The sequence below is a fragment of the Rhinopithecus roxellana genome, chromosome 16 (assembly GCF_007565055.1).
Source record: "Rhinopithecus roxellana isolate Shanxi Qingling chromosome 16, ASM756505v1, whole genome shotgun sequence".
NCBI classification, from domain to species: domain Eukaryota; kingdom Metazoa; phylum Chordata; class Mammalia; order Primates; family Cercopithecidae; genus Rhinopithecus; species Rhinopithecus roxellana.
Window position 1 is genome coordinate 50786119 of NC_044564.1, and position 19795 is coordinate 50805913.

Sequence of the window (19795 nt, forward strand, 5' to 3'; positions counted from 1 at the left end):
GCCGCATCTCATCTGGTTGTATACAAGCAAAACTATTTGTAAAGGTCATTCTACAATGGATTGGTGGGCCTTCAAGACAATTCAACATACTGTTTGGTCACAGGCTAATGTCATTTTTTAGGGGTCACCCCTTATCCTCCACCTTGACCCCTGGCCATGGCAGTCTCTACCTATGCAGTGACAGCAAGAAGGCAGAGTGCTCTGGGATATTTCTACTGCTTGTTCTCTGGAATGAAATCAACTGACTGTACTTACAGCACATTCAGAAGCCAAGGGTGCTTAGTTTGGAGAGTGCATAACATTGTCTTCAATACGGAAAATTCCAAAGAAACTGCAAAAGTGACCAAGGAAATCTAGTTTTGGACAAAAACTCTAAGTCCTACTCAGATGACATGGGATAATGTTAAATGAAACAAAAATCAATTTATGAAGAAATATATGATTCCAATTTTTGAAATGTATGTATACACACTGTTTTAGGCTTTCTTAGATATATCTGCTCAGAAAAAAGGAAGCTAATGCTCCAGAACATGAACAATGATTTTATATGTGTTAGGGAATGAAAGAGTATATATTTTTTCTTCATAATTTTCTAAGTCTGGTTAAATGGGTAATTATATAAAAGTGGGTAAAATGGCATTTAGAAATACTAATTTGAGATTTTAAAGCTAAAAGAGTTCTTAGAAATGACCTGATCTAAAACTTTCCCCAATCCCTCTCAGGTTTGTAGGTAAAACACCTCCGGCACACCGACTGGCTTCTGAGCCTGAAGTCTTACAACTTGAGGATAACTAGCTACACTATGGCTTGAGCTCAGATCTTGTGACATTTATGGTCTGTGCCACTCCCATAATATCACATTGCCTAGAGTCAGAGACTAATAAACTTCATAAGGAAATACGCCATGAGGAAGGCGCAAGCCTTACTGTGCACACCTACATTTCTCACTAAATAAATATTTGCCTTTGAAGCATATCATAATTTTATGACATGCAAACGATTCAGTTGCTAAAGGAGCTCCAGTGATTTCATCAGAGCTACTGAACCAGAGTCGTAGTTATGAAGTTTGAACTCCTGCATTGCCTAGAAGACCACTGTCAGAGAGCTTCACGAGAAAAATATATTAAAAGGCATCTTTGTCCTCATGCTAGGTATCTCTGTGATTATGGAGAAGACATAGCTTATTTCTGTCTTCTGCTGTTGTGAACTACACATATAACAGCCACTTAACTTCCATTGAACCCAAGAGACTGAAGAGACCCATTGTACCATACTGTATTAGAACTACTTAACATTTAGTCAGCCCAAAAAATGTATAGAAATGAGATAAACTAAAAACACTTTCTGAAAGTATCCATGTCCCAAAGGCTTTAAGTACTTCTATTTATAAAGCCTTGTTAGGAGCTATGCAATATTTAAATCTTACCAAAAGATTTGTCCCAAGATCTTCCGTTTCTTCACGGAGAAGATTCAGACACTGGATGAAAACACTTGTATAGCAGAGCCTTGGGCCGCACAGAAGTGGCTTCCTGTTTTGCTCCATTTATCTTACTGGTAGGGATTGGGAATGCTTTCTAGGCAAAGGGTGGGGAGCTAACCTATCAAGGACACAGCAGCAGGAAGGACTGGCCGCAGGTAGTGAGGTCAAAGAACTGTTTTTCAGATAAGCAAAGAGACTCTACACCTGGTCACAGCCACAATGGGTATCTTGTTTCCTGCCCAATGTGCTAACCAGGAGCATAATACATGACCCCAGGATGTACCTGTGGCTGGCAGACAGCGTGCAGGAGTCTGGGCAATACCTCAGTCTCTTGGGTTCAGCAGTAGTAAGCCTAGACTGAGAACCTGAAATTAGCTATGCAGGTCACATGAGTTTAGGGCAAAGCCTCAAGCATGCATAGGCACAGCAGAGAAGAAAGTGCCTGAAATGAGCACTGAAAGTGTGAAAATGCTGCCTGGGGAGAATTCTCAGTGGAAGGAGCTAGAGGAGAAGTGCAGGAAACAGGAGGCAGAGAAGTATTGCAATCTGAGATATCACAGGCTACAAAATATTCCTCCAACCAAAATTACTGTGGTATTAAGGGAAGCCCTAAGAAAGAGGCTGAAATTTATATGTTTAAATATAAATGCTGACTTCTTAAATATTTTAAAGTTTTAAGGAAAGAATATAATGTGCTAAAGTGGCCTCTTGTCTTTGTCAGTCAAAATAAAGGTACCCAAAATGGATCAAGAACTATACTACTACATCCCTCAGTCAAAGATCTCCAACTCTGAGAGGTTAATCCAAGTATATAGACAAAAGAAGCCAAAGGCTAGGTTGTATGAAGATGTACAAATGTTGTGTCCCATAAGAGCAGAAAATAAAGAGTTGATGATATTTGAGGACTGATAAGGGGGAAATCAGACTAGGCAAGAGTAAATTGAGGCACAGGAAATATTTTAAACTCCTTTACAAATGATAATGTGAAGATACAAAATAGGAAAATAAAATATGAAGTTTAAAAATTCAAAATTAAATGGTCATAAAGATTACAATGGAATCAAAATCGTGGTGCTGGGAAAGAAGCTAGAGAAACAGTCGATGATCAAATGCTGACGGTGGCCAGGATTGTTCAGGGTCGGCTGATGGAGAATGGAGAAACTGAAGGCCAGACCCCATGGTAAAGCCATGGGGAACATTTTTGACCAGTGAAGAAGAGGCTGTAGGCTCATCCAGAAATGTCAAGGTGTGGGCCTGAGCCCCCCAAAAAAGAAAAAAACAATGTTGACCTTCCTGAGATCAAAGTGGGCTCAAGTACACTGTTTGAAACTTGAAATGAAGCATTGAAAATGTGGATAGTTTAATATGATCCTGAAGAAGGGTGATCTGAAGGAACTTGCAGATTAAAAGAAAAGAGGCCCCTTTTCAGAGAGGGCCTGAAAGGGTCTGTTTAAGCTAGAAATACCTGGAAGGGTCCATTTAAGAGTCTAGAAATTTGGCCAAACTCGCCAAGGAACATGAGAATCAAGTTGTACTGCCTGATATCACAGGAGAGCGGGAATGGGGCAAAGTGATTAACTTCACCCCACCTCTTGTCATCTCCAGCTTTCAGATGATAATGTGCAGACCCAAGAAAGGTGATGCCAACTGCTAGCCCAAGATGACAACTAGTTTATGGTGGTGACAGGAACAGTACTCACATCTTTTCCTCTCAGTGCAGCAATTCTTTATTATAGCATGCTCTCACAGCAACCATATGTAGGTGGACCCAGCATTCTCCTACCATACACGAATTAACCTTAAAAAGTCATTTTCACTATACAAATGTTATTGTTTTTATTTTTAACTGGTGAAATTCAAGAAGGCCAAAAATAAAGAAAATCAGCTGTTTCAATTCTAAATACAACCTCAATTTTAGAAGTTCTCATTATTTCTGTTAAATGTATTTAGTTGGTGTTGGCCTATTTTCATAGTTCATATTATGAAGATTTATTCTATAGGTTTATATCATCAGCCACATAAATATGAATTTTTAAGATTTCTATCCAAGTTCTAAGGACCCTTCTTCAGTTTGGGGCCAAGAAAACCCTAAATACCTGCCACTGGAAACCTCTTTCTAGGCCAACAAACACTCAGTCATTACCTATGTTATAGCATATGAATAGAATCAGGTATGAATTTATTGTATGATTCTGTCATCCTCCAACATCTCTCTATTATGTGCTTAAGGAGAATGGCGAGAAATATTTGTCAAATGCTTTGATGTCTTTGGCATTATCTTCCAATACAGAAGCCCCTTTTATAAAAGAAAATGTGACAACTGGTCACTACACATTACTAGATTTATGCTGGTTCCTAAGGATCAATGCAATCTCTTCTCTGGACTACTAAATAATTCATATGATGGTAGCCCAGAAATTTTGCATGGGTGCATTTCATACATTGAAAGTTTTAGGAATTCAACTTTGTCAAAAGCTACATAGAACAACATTTGCATATCTCTGGTCTTCTGGAACCTCTGCCACTCTCCAAGTTCACTCAACAATCACCAGCAATGGCTCAAAGATGATGTCTGCTAACTCCTTCAACCCTGCTAACCCTGAGATACAATCCAGTGTGCCCCAGAGAGGTAAATGCATTCAAATTACCTGGATTTTCTTTCACTGTCATCCAAATCCCTTTTAGTAACACCCTTTTCAATTTGGAAATCATTTCCTTTGATGGAGAATTGAAAGCAATATAGTTCTGCATACGTCATCTATTCATGCCAGCCTTATGCCCTCACTTAAGAAACAGTCTAATCCTGTCTCCATTCTTCTAGCTCCAGATACAACTAAAAAGCAAAATAAACACACTATTCTCAAAATACAAATGACATATGCCCCCACGCACACTCCAAAAAGGTTCAACCTAACCATTAAGGAAATAAAATAAACACACCAATAAAATGTCAATTTGAAACAAACTGGAAACACACCTTTAAGAGATAGAAGGCTAACCTAGTGAGGTTGTAGGGAAATGGACATCCAATAGAGTAACTGTATTTGGAAGCAAATACATAAGATGTTCATGCTCTTTGTTCCAGGAAACCTAAACTTGGATATTTATCTTAAGAGACACAATCTGAAAGAAAAGAAGGTCAAAGTATATAAATATAGGAAGTATAGGAATATCAAAATGGCCCCAAACTGGATGCCTTCTAAGTATTCAATAATGGAAATGTTTAAGTAAACCATAAAACATCAGCTGTGGTAGGCTGAATAATGTCCCCAAAGATGTTCACATCCTAATCCCCAGAACTTGTGAATATACTACTTTACGTGGTAAAAGGAATCTTCTAGATGTAATTAAATTAAGTGTCTCAAAATGGGGAGATTATCCTGGATTATCCAAATGGACCCAATGTAATCACCAAAGTGTGTAGAAGAGGGAGACAGGAGGTTCAGAATAGGAGATGTGGTGACTGAAGCAGAGGCAGAGGGGTAGGTAAGGTTTGAAGATGCTGCTGGCTTTAAAGATGGAGTGAGGGGCCATGAGTCAAGGAGCGAGGGTGGATTCTACAAGGTGGAAGAAGCAAGGAAACGGATTCTCCCCTAGAGCCTCCAGAAGGAGTGCAGCTCTGCCAACACCTTGATTTTAGGACTCTGACCTCTGGAACTGTGAGAAAATAAATTTGTATCCTTTTAAGTCACTCCATTTGTGGTAAGTTTTACAGCAGCAGTAGGAGACTATACACAAACTATTATGCAGCCACTGAATGTTATAAACCTGAGGACTACAGAGCAACAGAAGAAAAATGTTAAAATACACACATGGCAAAACTGTACGTACACAATTACTACATGTGAAATACGCATACAAATAGATCAAGATTAATAGATTAAGACAAAATATACTAGTAGAGTAAAAGACTTTTTAACTGGTCTTTCTACTTTTGCAACATTCAGAGTGGCCAGAGTGGTCCTTTTCAAATACGAAATCAGATGACCCTATTCCTCTGCTCAAAAGCCTCCAATAGCTCCTCCCTCCTCAAAGAAAAAGACCAAGTTCTCACAAGGACCTCCACAGCCCAACTCCACAGCAGTACACAGCTCCCACGACAGCCACTCACACGCGCTTTCCGTGATTCCATCCCAGACACCACCTGCCCAAACGTGTGTTTGTCCTCACTCACTCCATCTCACTACCTGGCTGACCCCGCTCCAGGCTCATGGACCAACCTGCTATTCCTGGAGTGTTCCAAGCCATTCCTGCTTCAGGCTTTTGCACTGTCTGTTCCCTCTGCCTGAAATACTCTTCCTAGTGGTATGCACATGGCTCATTCCCTTACTTCCTCCCTGTCTCTGCTCAAATGCCACCTTAGCAATGGGGCTTTCCTCAACTGCCGTATATAAATAATAGTCCCATCACCCCACCTCAGAACCCCCGACTCCCTTATCCTGCTTTACCTTTCTCCAAAGCATGTATTATTGTCATATTTAAAATATCTATTTGTGGCCAGGTGCGGTGGCTCACGCTTGTAATCCCAGCACTTTTGGAGGCTGATACAGGCGGATCACTTGAGGCCAGGAGTTCGAGACCAGCTTGGCCAACATGGCTAAACTCCATCTCTACTAAAAATACAAAACATTAGCTGGTTGTGGTGGCACATGCCTGTAATCCCAGCTACTTGGGAGGCTAAGGCACGAGAATAGCTTGAACCTGGGAGGCAGAGGTTTCAGTGAGCTGAGATCACACCACTGCACTCCAACCTGGGCAACAGAGCAGGACTGTGTCTCAAAAAAAAAAAAAAAAAAAAAAAGCCCACAAATAAATAATATATATGAAATATATAATTCAAATATAAACTCCAAGAGAGCACAGATTTTGGTAGCTCCAAAAATCTACCACTGTGCATCCCCAGAGCCTAAGTGTTCACATAATGGGCATTAAAATTCACACAGTAGGCCAGGTGTGGTGGCTCACGCCTGTAATTCCAGCACTTTGGGAGGCCGAGGCAGGCAGATCACTTGAGGTCAGGAGTTCGAGATCAGCCTAACCAACATGGTGAAACCCTGTCTCTACTAAAAATACAAAAACTAGCCAGGTGTGGTGGTGGGTGTCTGTAATCTCAGCTACTTGGGAGGCTGAGGCAGGGGAATTGCCTGAGCCCGGGAAAGTTGCAGTGAGCTAAAATCATGCCACTGCACTCTAGCATGAGGAACAAAGCAAGACTCCATCTCAAAAAAAAAAAAAAAAAAATTCACACAGTGGGCAACTAAAAATTCATTGAGTAAATGAATGATGATCAGAGATTACTTCAGAGAAGTGACAAGAGCACCCATTTTAATATAGCTGCTTTATAGGCAAACCAAATAACTTCATTTGGTAGAGTGATATAATCATTTTAACAAACCAGCAGCTAAGTAACTTTTGGTGATATTTTTAGAAACTTAGTTCAATCATAAGTTCTTTCTTCATCTTCTGTGCATGTCTTTTTAAAATACAAATTAATCATAGTGTCCTCTGAAGCCACATGGGTTCTCTTAGATTCTATCTCCTTATATCTCTCATGAAGTTTCATCATATTTGTCTAATCAGGATTTCACTTTTCAGAAACTCTCATCCCTTCTGAATTACATATCCCTAAAAAGCTGTGAGATCTGATTTATTTTCACTGAATGTTTTTAAATCTGCTCTCCTAATGCCCTAGTAATATGTCTTTGACTGGAGTTTTTTTCTTCATAGTTATAAATTCCGAGAGATCGGAGACAGGAAATATATACCAAGTGAGCTAAGAGCATCTTGTGGTGCCAGAAAGTAAGAAGGTGCTACAAAGCAAGCCAGCAAGCAAACAAAGCCCCAAAATGACAAGACTATTTCAAGGATTACCGGGGCCAACTGCAAGAGGAGGCAAAAAATGACCTAAAGCTGGAACAACATGAGCAAGAAAATGAAGCAGTATCTGGATTATAACTCAAAGTATAAAATATATGAGTCTATAATGATATAAATAAATGATTGAATGAGTAAATAAATGGGGAGAATAACAAATTTTTCATGCAGAATAATTGCACATAATTTTTATAGATACTTTACCCTAAAGGATACTCCACTCTTTCTATGTGGGCTAAAAAGAGTGACTTGCTTCCAAAGACTACTGTATAAAAAGAGAAGGGAATACAAAGAATAACTTTACCATGGAGAAACCTGACAAATATTACTTCAGCCAGATGATAAAGATCAGTATCAACAGTGATCAGTCATATTAATAGTATTACCCTTGATATGATGTGATGTGATATGATAGTTTTACCCTTGATATGATGTCCCCCAAACACTCCTGGGTACATTACTCCAGTCTAATGATGAGAAAAACATGAGACAAATCCCAAGCGAAGGACTTTCTAAAAAAACACTAGAGAGTAATTCTCAAAACTGTCAAGGTCATCAAAACGAAGGCAAATCTGTGAAACTGTCATAACCAAGAGGAGCCTAAGTAGACATGACAAATCTAATGACAAATATAACATGGTATTCCAGATAGGATCCTGGAACAAAAGCAACCACCAAAAAAAAAAGGACATTACAGAAAACAACAAAACAGTAGTATATCAAAATCAGTTGATGAATTGTGACAAATGTATGTACTAATATAAGATAAAGATAGGAGAAACTGGTATGAGTTATATAAGAATTCTCTCACTACATGTGTAATAGTGTTCTAAATCTAAACATGTTCTCATATAAAAAGTTTGTTTAAAAAAACTTCCAAGAGATCAGGACTGTTGTCATCAAAGGCTCCTCCATCTTCCACACCATAAAGTAATTCTTTCTTAATGGTTGGTATTAAATCCAATACAGCAATTTATTTGTTGTATTCTGAAAAGTGACAAAAATAGGCCGAAAGGTACTGCGTTGTTTTTAGCCCAATCAGCCTGCAGAAGCTGAGATGGTCACCTCCTATTGCCTTTTCCAGTTTTGCCATTTGTATAGTATCAACGGATCAGCCTCAGCCTCCATCTGTTTGGCTGGTAGAAGGTTCCCGCAACAATCAAACTGATGGGCTGCTTTTCTTTCTCTTTTAACCTCACCAAATGTTCTGCAGAATAGTTCTTCCATCAGATTGTGGATTTATAGATAAACGTGTTCTTCCTTCCTTATCAATCCTGTTTCTCCCTTTTGTATAGACTGGAGGGACATTCTTATCCTTGTGAGTTTCAAGACCATTTGAGCAAAATGTCCTGGGAGCAGGTAGCAGTCATCACATTAGAGGAAAAATAAGTAGAGAGAAAAAGGAGGAGGATCTTCTATATCCATTCCATTTTATACATTCCGGACCCATCTGCCTGCTACCAGCAGTCTTCACTGGTCAACCACTCAACCAAGCAGTAGAGATATGTTGGATGTAGCTTTGAGTCTTCGTTCTTGTGGTCCTTCCCTCCCAGTGAAGACATCTTTCCCTTTCTATTGTTTCTTCTAGCTTTATTAATTCTGTGTGCCTCCCACATAGGAGTGATCTTTCTCTCCTCTGAACTCTAATAAAAGCTGTCTCACTGAGTTCCCAGGCAGTTGGTTGTGTCTCACATGCATATTTCCTCAACAACACTGTAGTAAACTCTTTAATGGGGTGAACTTCATCTACTTTTCTGTATGTATTTTGTGCCTTGATCAATCAAATTGTCCAATAAATATTAGCAAGAATTTGAGTGCTTAACATTTAGTTTTTAACAATAAGTCAATGAGGTAGGAACATAATTACCCCCATTTTATAGCTGAAAATGCGGAAGAATAAAGTAGCTAAGTGACTTTCGTGGGGGTGCATGGAAGTTGCAGAGCCATAATTTGCACCCAAATTCAAGCTCTTAATCACCACAGTACATTCTACTGCCTCCTAATAAATATACTAGTTAAAAGATCCTTTAAAGAGTCTAAGTATGGCCGAGCGCGGTGGCTCGTGCCTGGAATCCCAGCACATCGGGAGGCCAAGAGGGGGTGGATCATGAGTTCAAGAGATCGAGACCAGCCTGGTCAACATGGTGAAACCCTGTCTCTACTAAAAATACAAAAATTAGCTGGGCGTGGTGACCTGCGCCTGTAGTCCCAGCTACTTGGGTGGCTGAGGCGGGAGAATCACCTGAACCCAGGAGGCAGAGGTTACAGTGAGCTGAGATCGCGCCACTGCACTCCAGCCTGGGGGAAAAAGCAAGACTCCATCTCAAAAAAAAAAAAAAAAAAAAGCTAAATGTTTCAATAAGTGGGGATCTCAGAAGAAAAGAGAAAAACCCTTGGTCTGTGACCTCAAACTGACTGAGAAAAATGTTATTCAATTGTTTTTCCCCAAATCTAAATGTCACACAGAGTTTGTGCATAGTATAAACAATAGAACTCAAGGGAAAGAGCAATTTTAAAAATTCTTCGGGAAGCACTACAGTTAGCCCTCATTCTTCACACTGCTTCACACGTCAACCAGTTGGACTGGTAGACACAAAACGAACAAACAGAGAAAAACCAAATATGCAAGGCTGTGCAGTTTGGAGCTCAATGCCAGGCTGGCTCACACACTTTGGTGGAAGTGGGCAGAGACTAGCCATTGTACTGGAGGAAAAACCAGCGCCCAGCGCCATACTGCATGTGTATAGACGGTAAGCAGCAAGGTTCTCTTCAGCAATCTGCTTCTCATTTCCCACTGGAAATGTTGTGGTTGGATGGTTGGCTTCCTAGAGGACTCCTAAAAATAAGTTACCTCCAATTCAATTACACAAGTACATGAGTATTTACAATACTACACCTAGATCAAATAACTTTCCCTTCTCCTATGAGGAAGAAACTTCAATGGATGTGCAAAGCATCAAAATTGGTACAGGCTCCATCCACATTATCATCATCATCTTCATCATCATCATCACCATCATCTCCAACCCCCTCTCCCCTCGCCTCCACATCACCAGCCCCGGATTATGAGTGTTTCATGGATGCCTGCCCACTGTGCCAGTAATCAATTGTAATGCCTACTCTTTCCAAGCAAGAATTACCCAGCTTTGCCTCAGGGACAGCAGACCTTTCTACTTCACTGTGTTCTTGCCATTTCTCTCATGTCAACTGCTACTTAACTCTGAGCTCTCCCAGAAAGCCATGCCCAGGGAAAACAGTGGCCTTCCTACATTTGTTAAATGTGTCAATCTGTCTTCTTTTGGGTTCCACTTGCTTCTGTTTACCAGACCCAGGTGTCTGGTTTAGCTATCAGATGTGAGACAAGTGCCTCCTCTGATCTCCTCTGTACAAACAGTAGGTGGTCAAATTTCTGAATTTCCAGAGGTATATAGATGAAGACTCTAAAACATGCTGTGGTTGATCCCTAACACCGGGGAAGTACAAGTTAGACGTGGTAAGAGAATGAATTTCCTTTGAATCCCAAATATGCCAAAGACTAAATGAATATTGATATAGTTTCAGACACTCTTGAATAGTGCTATTAAATAAACAACAACAAAAAAGATCCATGTAATTCAATCAGCATGACTTTGGAGTAAAGCCAATTCCTTTTGACAACATTTTGTTTATTGAAAAATAAACAAGAGACCCTTCCTCCCTCAAGCAATTTACAATCCAACAGGGAAGATAAGACACACCAGCAAATAACTGAAACTACACCTTGAAAGGTGGTAAATCCTAAAGGAGAGGTATAAATAAAATGCTTATTTCCTCCACGTCCCTATTCCAGCATCACAGTAAGAATTTCAGGAGTGGCTAGCAAGCAAATCTAGCTCGTGACTAGTTCGCAGCAGCCCCACCCATGGTGCTTCGGTGGAGGCTCAGGAATCCCTTGAAGACAGAGGTCAGCCAGAAGTAGCTGAGAGTCAACGCCATCACTTCCCACACCTCCTTCCACATACAGTATAAAAAGGGTTGCAGTTTGCTTATTATAAAATGCTTCCTGAAATACAGTGAAGTAAACAAGAGGAGGCAGTTTTCAAAAGTAAAGAACATAATTACAACATTTAATCACTTTTTAAAGTGTGTGACTGTCTCTCAGAGTATTTTCCTAGCATGCATTTGCCCTGTGTGCCAGCCTTTCTTCAGATCTGGATTATACAAACCATCACATCTGCTAACCTCAAAGGCTTAATTTGCAATCCTAAGGCTGTCTAACTCCAGCCACATTCAGTACTTTTACCATCTTTCTGTTAATTGCATTATCTTCCCCTAATTGAGTGTGTTTGCCCCGCTCCTCCAATCTGTTGCAAATTCCCTGATGGCAAGGATCACACATTTGTTTTTGCAATTGCTTCCCCATCCAGCCACTCAGTCTAAATGTTAGCCCCTTTGCCCTCCGCACCTTTCAAAATACTTTGCACAGAAAAAGTGAAAGGAAGTATCATTTACTTAGTTCCTGCCACCCATATTCCTTTATCTCGGTTAACCTTCTCAATAATCTATGGAAGTGGTCAACATTAGCCTCATTTCAGAGGCTGTTCTTTGCTGGGAAGACAAAGGAACTGGATCATCACTGATCCTGTCCACTGTACACAATGCAGTGCTAGCTTCACCTCTTCTGTTTTCCCCACAAAATACATACATTCTATCCAGACATCAGGGATACCAGAAATCATATTGGCACAACAGATAGTCACAAACTGATGTTAAATTGAAACATGGCAACCTTTAGACATCAAGAGTTCTAGAACAGCCTCTAAGATTCTGAAGCAGCACTTGACCATAACACATGACCCTTGAAACCAAATTATGACACATATTGAAAGGCATCCACAGGCATGTGCTAAAGGTAACTTTCCTTGTCAGTGAAGATAATGGAAGTCATATCTGTTTACTGGTTAATGATTGAAGGAATAGATTTCAACTAAGACTTCAAGGAAACCAGTGGCCTGCCTGGCCCCATTTCATGGTAATCCTTTCTCATGAAAAGAGGGGAGAAGAAATATTGGATAACTATATTCAAAATTCAAAACAATCATGAAATCCATTCATCCTTTTCCTGTTTCCAATAGGTTGGAACAAATCAGCTAGTGTTGATTTGAATTTGTACACAGCATATACATAAAGTCTACTCACCCATTTTAAGGACTCAATGACTCTTTGGAATTTATTGTCCCATTCCAACACAACTTGGTGTGACAAGTTCAAGAGTTTTATTTCACAACACAGTCCAGGTCAAGGTCCACTACAATGACTTCTGTTGGCTGAAATTCTCTGCTTTTCTGGAATTTACTTCTATATGACATTACTTAAAGTGTGATATTTGTTAAGAATTGAAAAATCTGTTTCTATAGAGAAAAAAAATTTAATGTTGTAATTGGATATGGGCCATGATAACAGATCTAAAACTTTCTTTGAAGTAACTTTTTAATCCAAAAATAAATCTCATCTGCTGACATGGCTCACTTTTTGGAAATGAATGTTAGTTTCAATTAGTCTTGAGGAGTATTTCTTCAATTACTCTATCCTCACTTTTACTGGAAGCATAGAGCAGACCCTCAATGGCATCCCATTTCCTAGCTGTTCGTATCAGGTGCTCCAAATCTTGTTGACCTTCGGTATTATTTTCTATATCCTATGATATACCTCCTTTACATGAATTATATTTTCTTATGTTCTTCATGTCATATTCATATGCAACCAAATACACAATTAAAGGGTAAACAAAATCATCAATGCAAATTGTACATAACCATTCTATGCTTTTTCATCCTGATCAGAGACTTAAGAAATAAAATGATAAGTTACAATGTTGGCATGGCTGTGTAGAATTTGATATTTGTAGATTTTTGTTAGCTTTCAAATTAGTATACTTCCTAAAGGGTACCAACAATATTTAACAAAAGCCATTTCACTGAATATACCCTTAGATCCAGTAATTTCCCTTTTCAAGGGAAAATAAGTCAAAGGAGGGAAAAAACATCTTGTTAGAACAATATTCATTATAGTCATGAAAGGCTAAAAATGGCTTCAATAACTAACATTTGGGGAAATGATTAAACAAACCATAATAATTCATAACAATAGAATATTACTTGCAGATAGAATATTATGGAGAAGTCTGTGTGAAATTAAGTGAAAAAAGAGACATAATGTTGTGAACGACTTATGCAACCCCCATATACCAGTACCCTAATGTATTTCTTGCAATTATTACTTTAGAGCAAAGAAAGATAATTTTTAAATGATGATTGAACATATTAGTGTCATTAAACATAGGAAGAAATCAGTAAGTGTGCCATGAATTGCTACTTCTAAGTAGCTACAATTTAACTAATGTCCTGGCTCACAATCACCATTAGGGAAGGTACCTATGAGTACAATGAATGCAAACACTTTCACTTACAGAAGGCTCGACTTCCCCAGCAGCTCATTGGTCATATATTCACTGATTAGCAAAACACTCTCAGCTTTAAGCCTCTTCTTGAAATACTGCCTCTTCATGAGACACAGGACAGGAGGTTCTTGTTGGATATCCTTTCCCTTCACTCAACCCTCTAACGGCTTCTCACACTCTAAGTGCTTCTAGGTCTCCTCATCTCCTCTATTAAATGATGATAATAGTATCTACTCCATGGGTTGCTGTGATTATTAAACAAGTGTCATATGTTTATTGTTTAGAACGTACCTAGAATGCAGCAAGAACCTAAGTGTCACGTGTTCATCAGCACTGACTGTCATTTGAGGGCCCCTCCTTTCTTTATATAACTCTAAACATAGACTACTTCCCCCATTCTTTATATTATTCAGTCTTACCCTCTACCTATTATAGTTACTTCATATTGCTTTTATCTTTATGTCCTAATTACCAATATGCCAATAATTTACTTTTTTCAGGGAAATGTAAGTGCAAGGCAATAAATTAAACCAGATAGAAGACTTCGTGAGAGTGATCGACTCTTGCTTTTCCTATCCCTGCCACTAGTTCCATTCTCCCAAGGCAACTGTTCTTCAAATTTTGTTTTAGTTTCTTGATAGTTATCTTTACAATTGTTGATAACATGCTTGAATCTCTAGGTCTTGACTCATATCCAAGGATTCTCCTCACACTGCCCTGGCCTCCTCCTGAAGTTTAATATATTCTTATAATTCTTCTGTTCAATTTATTTGTAAAGTTAAGTACTAAAGTCTTCATTTCTGTTTTTGCCAACATCTGTTCTGAGGCAAAACTATCTTTGTTCATAGACAACATGATTGTCTATATAAAAAGTATCTATGTGTGCTACAAAACAAAAACAAAAACAAAAACAAAACCTTACTAGAATCAATACAAGAGTTTAGCACCTTACCAAAAACCATCTAAGAATGGCAAATAGGCACATGAAAAGACACTCAATACGATCAGCCGTCAGGGAAATGCAATTTAAAGCTACAATGAGCCACCATGACACAACTATTTGAATATCTAAATTCAAAAGAATGATCATGCCAAGTGTTGATAAAGAGTTGGAGCAACAGGAACTCTCTTATGAGAATGCAAGATGGCACAACCACTGTGGAATTCCAGCAACTTTTAACAGCTATAGCTTACCTTGCTATTTTAGGAAATGAGGATATTAGCACCCTCTCCTCCCTGATGCCACATCCCACCTCCTGCCAACTACACTTTTTCTTTTGTTGAGGTTGCTAACATTTGCACTGTAGCTGGCAATCATAACCAAGTCCGCCATGCTTAGTCCACAATCTGATTCTAAACCCAGAAAACTAAGAAACAGCACCTGTATGATTATGATTGTTACTCTATTCACTGCCAGGCTAACTAAAGAATTAAGATTTGGGGCTCTTATTATAAATCCAGTGTCATGACTACAGATCCAATTTTGTGACACTTATGCCAATGGTATTATACTCTATGAGTTTCCCTCATTTTTGGTCAGGTAATTCCAGTCAGATTCCTCTGTCATTTGGTATAGGTCATCAGACTATAAACATTTCAATTTTTTTAATTTGTAATTTCTGTTGGTACATAGGTGTATATATTTATGGGGCACATGAGATATTTTGATACAGGCATACGACGTGTAATAATCACATCAAGGTAAATGGGATATCTATCACCTCAAGCATGTATCCTTTCTTTGTGTTACAAACAATCCAATTATACCCTTTTAGTTTAAATATTTCTATTATTAAATAAGATTTTCATTAGCATTTGAGAAATGTCCAGTTAAAGTCAAACGAACTGAAAGATTCCACAGGTGTTAAAAGTGTTTTCTAGGTGATTTCTAGGAGCTTCTCATATTACATCTAAATGGGCAGCACCAAATCAAACACTAACCATCTTTGTATGCAAAGCAGAGCATCAGGCACTCAGAAGATATAAGTTGGCAATCACATACCATACAAACTAAATGGAATAAGCAACAAACTTATTTAATACTTAGAGAATTATGTCCTAGTTTGGACCCTCTCACACGAATTATTCACAGTTCACTAACATTATTTTTCTTTAACAAGTAAGTATGAGTTTTGCTTTCTTCAATAAACGTCCACATTCAGGGTTCATCTCTTTTTAAAGATAAAAGCATGCTGCTGTCCTCATCCACACTGAAGGTGATGTTTAAATTCTGGAACGCTTATCAGACTTTAGCAAAGTGTCCCACTCATACCTTTGACCTTAGGGATGGGAGAGAACTCTCCTTTATGAGGACCTCTTGGCTCATATTTGCTTACTCATGGGCTATAATGGTGGCTACCCTGAGCCTGATCTCTTTCTGCAATTCTTACGAAATAAATTCTCTAATGTGTGCAATGCTTTTGTTCTAAGGACCTCAAAGGTCCTCAGTTTATTTGGCCTCACAAAATGTCTTTGAATGAGGTCAGGAGCCAGTGGCTAGATTTTCATTCCACAGATGACAAAAAGAAAAATGCACAAATAGGGTCAAGTCACTTGACCAGGGCTCACCAAAGTGTCAGCAGAGAGGCCGGATGAGTCAGACAGAATCCGTGTTTCTTGGATAAGCACTTTCACTGCATCCAAATTCAACATGTGCAAATGTATGCAAAATGCAATTTTAAAACACAGGAAGTTTGACCAATGAGATCAGGAGATAAACTCTGCTCAGGAGAAGCTATAGGTGTAGTGTAACTGCCAAAATACATATTCTTCTTTAAAGTTTAAAATAGTGAGAATGACAAATGACAAGAATTCTGCACTGGGTGTGGTAGATGTTCTTGCTAATTCACTTTTTTTTTTTAAGTCAGAAATAGAACATTCAGCCACAAACACATTTTAAGTAGGCACTTTTAGTTTGAGGTATATCAACTGAAATAAACCTGTATAAAATTTGAGTTGTTCACTTTGTTTCTTTATTCTTCTAGAGGAGAATAAAAATAAGCAATAAAAAGTAGTAGAAGGAAAATTGAAAGCATTTCCACTAAAATCTGGAACAAGACAAGCATAGCCACTTTCAAGAGTTATGTTCAAAATAACATACAAAAGTCAGCAGAGTTTTTACATGTGAATCGTGATCAATCTGAAGAAGAAATCAAGAAAGTAACCCCACTTACAATAACTAAAAAAAAAAATACCTAGTAATAAACTCAACCAAAGAAGTGAAAGGTCTCTGCAAGAAAAACTATACAACATTGATGAAAGAAATTGAATAGAACACAAAAAATGAAATGTCTCATGCTCAGGGATTGGAAGAGTATTGTTAAAATGCTTATCATTTTAACAATTAAATCTGTATATCAATTTAACAATTGAATCTGAACATCACTACACAGAGTAGATTCAATGCAATCTCTACCAAAATAGCAATTACATTCTTCACAGAAATAGAAAAAATAATCCTAAAATTTGTATAAAACCACAAAAGACTGAAAATAGCTAAAGAAATGTTGAGCAAAAAGAACAAAGTTGAAGACATCATACTACCTAATCTCAAATTATACTACAAAGCTATAGTAATCAAAACAGCACGGTACGGGCAAAAAAAAAAAAAAAAAAAAAGACACATAGACCAATGGAACAGATACAGAACCCAGAAATCAATCCACACACTTGTGGCCAACCCATTTACAACAAAGTCACCAAGAACATACACTGGGGAAAGGACAGTCTATTTAATAAATAGTGCTGGGAAAACTGGATATCCACATGCAGAAGAATAAAACTAGATACCTATCTTTCACCATATACAACAATCAACTCAAAATGCAGTAAAGACTTAAATGTAAAGCCTAAAACTATGAAACTCCTTAAAAAAGTTGGGAAAATCCTATAAGATATTTGTCTGGGCAAAGATTTTTTGGGTAAGACCCAAAAGCACAGGTAACAAAAACAAAATATTAATAGACAAATGGGATTGCATCAAGCTGAAAAGCTCCTGCACAGCAAAGGAAACAATCAACAAAGTGAAGAGACAACCTAAAGAATAGGAGAAACTATTTGCAAACTATCCATTTATCCATTTGACAAGGGATTAATAACCAGAATACATAAGAAACTCAATAGCGAAAAAAACAAACAAATAATTCGATTAAAAAATGGGCAAAATACCTGAATAGACATTTCTCAAAAGAATACATACAAATGGCTAACAGGTATATGAAAAAAATGCTCAACATCACTAATTATCAGGGAAATGCAAATCAAAACCACAATGGGATAACATCTCACCCTAGTAAGAATGGCTATTACCAAAAAAATCAAAAAGTAACAAATGCTGGAGAGGATGTAGAGAAAGGGCAATATTTGTACACTGTTGGTGGGAATGTAAAGATGTACAGCCATTATGGAAAACAAGATGTAAGTTCCTCAAAAAAAAAAAAAAAATAGAACTACCATTTGAATCAGCAATCCCACTGTTAGGTATATATCCAAAAGAAAGGAAATCAGTATATCAAAGAGATATCTGCACTCCCCTGTTTACTACAGTGTTTATTCACAATAGCCAACACATGGAATCAATGTAAGTGTCCATCAGTGGATGAACGCACAAAGAAAATGTCTCTCTCTCTCTCTCTCTCTCTCACACACACACCCCACAGAGAAATATTATTCAGCTACAAAAAAGAATGAGATCCTGTCATTTGTAGCAACATGGTGGAAACCGAAAGTCATATGTTAAGTGAAATAAGCCAGGCACAGAAAGACAAGTATTGCATGTTCTCATTCATATGTGGGAGCTAAAAAAGTGGATTTCATGGAGGCAGAGAATAAAATGATAGTTATGAGAGGCTATGAAGGGTAGGGGAGAAGAGGGGATGAAGAGAAATTGGTTAAGGATACAAAAACACAGTTAGATAGATGGGAAAAGTTATAGTATTTTATAGTACAGTAGGGAAATTATACTTAATGATAATTTATTGCATATTTCAAATAGCTGGAAGAATTATAATGTTCCCAACACACAAAAAAATGTTTGAGGTGATATCCTCATTACCCTGATTTGATCATTACACATTGCATACAGATATCAAAATATCACATGTACCCCAAACATATCTACAACTATATATTAATTACAAATTAATAATAAATACATACATAATAAAATTAATAAATTAATACTTACAATAAATGAAATAAAAATAACTACAATATGGTCAGCAAATGAGCCTCCAAAGAGGAAAAAGGGAAAAAAAAAAGTAGCAGGAGCAGCTAGAGTATAGAAAGAGCTGTTAAGGGGGCCGGGCACGGTGGCTCACGCCTGTAATCCCAGCACTTTGGGCCGAGGCGGGGGGATCACTTGAGGTCAAGAGTTGGAGACCAGCCTGGCCAACCATGGCCAGCATGATGAAACCCCGTCTCTACTAAAAATACAAAAATTAGCCCAGTGCGGTGGCTGGCACCTGTAATCCCAGTTACTCAAGAGGCGGAGGCAAGAAAATCACTTGAACCCGGGAGATGGAGGTTGCAGTGAGCCGAAATTGCACCCCTGCACTCCAGCCTGGGTGGCAGAGGGAGACTCCATCTCACAAAATAAAAATAAAAAATAGGCCGGGCGCGGTGGCTCAAGCCTGTAATCCCAGCACTTTGGGAGGCCGAGAAGGGCGGATCACGAGGTCAGGAGATCGAGACCATCCTGGCTAACACGGTGAAACCCCGTCTCTACTAAAAATACAAAAACTAGCCGGGCGAGGTGGCGGGCGCCTGTAGTCCCAGCTACTCGGGAGGCTGAGGCAGGAGAATGGCGTAAACCCGGGAGGCGGAGCTTGCAGTGAGCTGAGATCCGGCCACTGCACTCCAGTCCGGGCGACAGAGCGAGACTCCGCCTCAAAAAAATAAAAATAAAAATAAAATAAATAAATAAATAAATAAATAAAAAATAAAGAAGAGCTGTTAGGTTTGGGTTGGGGGAGAAAAAGCAGGCAAAGATGTGATCCCTGCCC

At 38.5% G+C, this 19795-nt stretch overlaps 1 protein-coding gene across 2 annotated transcripts in view; it reads right to left on the reverse strand.

Moving 5' to 3' along the window:
* PIP5K1B (phosphatidylinositol-4-phosphate 5-kinase type 1 beta) overlaps nt 1–19795 on the reverse strand; it is a 319195-nt gene that overhangs the window by 282672 nt on the left and 16728 nt on the right. The window lies entirely within an intron of this gene.